Source organism: Neovison vison, chromosome 2, assembly GCF_020171115.1.
Source record: "Neovison vison isolate M4711 chromosome 2, ASM_NN_V1, whole genome shotgun sequence".
Lineage (NCBI taxonomy): Eukaryota > Metazoa > Chordata > Mammalia > Carnivora > Mustelidae > Neogale > Neogale vison.
This window is the reverse complement of record NC_058092.1, coordinates 156,504,618-156,508,162: the sequence shown is the minus strand read 5'-3', so window position 1 is coordinate 156,508,162 and position 3,545 is coordinate 156,504,618.

Genomic DNA, 3,545 nt, shown 5'->3' with positions numbered 1-3,545 from the left:
AAAAATGGTTGTGGGGCACCTGGTGGCTCAGTGGGTTAAAGCCTCTACCTTTGGCTCAGGTCATGATCCCAGGGTCCTGGGATTGAGCCTCGCATTGGGCTCTCTGCTTAGCAGGGAGTCTGCTTCCCTCTCTCTCTCTGCCTGTCTCTCTGCCTACTGTGATCTCTGGCTGTCAAATAAATAAATGAAATCTTTTTAAAAATGGTCAATAATATATATGCATATATTTTCCATACACTAACCATTTGTTGACTACATGTGTAGCAGATATGTTCTTCAAGGTTGTCTGTCATTTTATTCTGAGTCTTTGATTTGAAAAATTTTAATTTTAAAATTGTTGTTGAATTTGTTAATCTTTAAGTTGTGTTTTCTGCTTTCCCTTTAATAAACCCTTGTCTTTCCTCAAGTCGTAAGGATATTTTTCTATATTGTTTTTGAAACATTTTCTAGATTTTGCCTTTCACAGTTAGTACTTGAATCATCTTGGCATTAGGGGTGGTTTTTGGTGTGAGTTTGGTCTTTTTTTCCTACAGATAACCAATTTTTCTCATGCTCTGTTTTGAAACAACAATTCTGTCCCCAGTGACCTTACATGTCAGTAGCATCTATGTGTACATCTACATATGGGTTTCTGTCACATTCCAATGGCTTATCTACACCTCTACGCCTGAACCAGTGCCATGCTGTCCTAAGTATAAGAGCCTTATGATAAGCTCCTTCCCCCTTTCAAAGAGCGTCTTGGCTGTTACCAACTCTTTATACTTCTTTTTTATTTTAAAGTTATCAATTTATTTATTTATTTTGAGCCCATGTCTGAGCATTGGTGGGGGAGAGGGCAGTGGGAGAGGGTGAGAGAGAATCCCAAGTGGACTCTGCTGAGCATGGAGCCCACGTGAGGTGTGGAGCACTAAGGGGGTGCAGAGTCGCACCCAGGGCTCAATTGCACGACCCTGAGATTGTGACCTGAGCCGAAATCAAGAGTCAGCCACATAAGCCACCTCAGTGCCCTGGCTTTTTGTGGTTCTATTTATATCTTAGACTCAAAGCATCAAGAATCTCCACCCTAACAACCGTGTAATTAAATTATTTTAACTTCTATCTGATGATCTTTTTCCTTTTTTAAAAAAAGATTTCCTTACTTAATTGAGAGAAAGAGACAGTGCAAGCTCGTGTGAATGGGAGTAGGGGCCGTGGGAGAGGGGGAGAGAATCTGAAGCACACTCCCCTTGGAGCACAGAGGCCAACATGGGGCTGGATTCCAGGACCCCGAGATCATGACCTGAGCAAAACCAAGAGTCAGATGCTTAACCAACTGAGCCACTTAGGCACCTGATCTTTGCCTTTTAATTTATTGTAATTACTTATATATTTGGACTTCTGTCATGGTACTTACAGCCACTGTATTATTCCATACTTTCCCCCACCTAGTCTCACTCTTTTCTATGTCTTTTCTGTCTCCCTTTCTTTCTTTTGGACTAACTTTTTAAAGATTTTGTTTTAAGTGATCTCTACATCCAACATGGGGCTCAAACTCACGACCCCAAGATCAAGAGTCACATGCCCCTGACTGAGCCCACCAGATGCCCCTAACTTGGTTTTTAAATACTTTTTTCCTTTAAGTTTTCCTTTGATTATAGAAGTAACACATTCTTTTTATCTTTTGTTGTTTTAATGCTTATTTAACTTATCAAAGCCTAGAGTTCATAAATATTTTATATCCTTCCAATTATTTCAAGGATTTAAGAATAATTAAACTCCACTTGTCACTAACTGAATTTTATGATGTTTTTAAGTATTTTAATTCTATGTCATATTTAGACCTATAAAACATTACTGTTAATGTTTCATACAGCCATTTAAAAATACATTTTCCATATAATTATCACTTTCTTTGCTTTTTATTCCTTGCATCTAGTATCACCTTCCTTCTACTTAATGAATATTCTTGAAAATTTCCCTAAACTCTCCAGTGTCTGGGGTGCCTGGTGGCTCAGTTGGTTAAGTGTCCAACTCCTGATTTGGGCTCAAGTCGTGACCTCAGGGTGGTGGGATCGAGTTCCATGTCAGACTCCATGCTCAGTACGGAGGTCAAAATTCTGCTCAAGATTCTCTCTCTCTCTCTCTCCCTCTACCCACCCCAACTCACAAGCTCTCTTTCTCTCTCTCAAATAAATAAATAAATCTTAAAAAAGAAAGAAACCCCTTGATGTCTGCTGGTGGCAAGCTGAGATTTATTAGCCTAAAAATAGCTTTATATAACCCTAACCCTTTGAAATATGCTTTGGCTGGAGGTGTGTGTCGGTGTGTGTTCACAGTTCTCTTCTCCCAGCACACTGAAAATATTCTGTTTTTTGTCTGATTTCTACCATTGCTGTTGAGATTTATTGAGCTAACAGTTGCTCCTTTGAAGGTAGCTTCTCTCTCTTCTCTCTGATTCCTTTTAAGATCTCCTGGTGGGGGGGGGACAAGATGGCGGGGGAATAGGAAGAGGCGCCTTTTCAGCTGGTACCACAAAGTGAGCTGATTACTACCAAAGAACTCCGATCAATCATGAAATCAGCCTGAGATCAGAATTATACATGTCTGGATCTCTTCAGGGGCAGAAGACACCAGTGGGCAGGTAAAGCGAAATGGGAACAGCGGACTGATATCGGAAGATAAACAAACGGGGGGAGGGAGCCACCAGTGGCGACCGGTGGGAAAGTAATACCCCAATAGGAATGAGAGTGCCCTGCGTCTGGGGACCAGCATTAACTTGGAGACTGGTTGAAAGCACTCCAAAAGGGCAAAGGATCACGGGGTGACATTGTGGGAATCGGGGAGGCTAGGGACAGGGGCTTAAGTCCCCGGTCCCAGAGAGCCTCCCCGGCGCTGAGGCAGAGAGAGTGCGGTGGAGAAACCAGCTCCTGGTCCCTAAGCCACCAGCACTCCCGAGAATGCGTGGGTTCTAGTTCCTGTGAGGGGATGGGAGCCGCGCCGGTCTGCAGAACACGCTCTAGCCCTACCACAAAGCTTGAGATAGGCGTGCACGTCCCTCATGTGCCACTGAGTTACAAAGGCCCCGCCGCACTCTTTGACCCCGCGCCATTATTTCAAAGCCTAAGCCGCATGCCGGAAACTCTTCACCTGACAGAGGCGTGCAAAAGCCCAGCCTGGGGCTTACAGACAGTTCTCAGTGCCTGAGATGCACGCCAGACCCATTGCCGCCTCTGAAAAGAGGTGCACGCAAGCCGGGCACTCCCAGCCCAGGCCGGCGGCAAAATCTCAGTGTGCGATCACTGCTTGGAACCTCTCTGGCGGTCAGGAGCTCCCAGGCAGCCGCCACTGCCTTGGCTTTGGGTGCAAGCAAAAGATCCTGTGCCCCCTGGGTCTGCAACTTGGAACCTGCTTTGCCAGCGGCCAAGGGGGAATTTATTCAGCTTCTGCACCCAGACTGAGGCTTCTCTCTGAGAGGGAGATCAGGGTACGGTTTGATTTCTTCTACTACTACAAAAACCATCAAAGGCGGTCAAGGTGAGAGGAAAAAAAGTGAACAAGCATAAAAA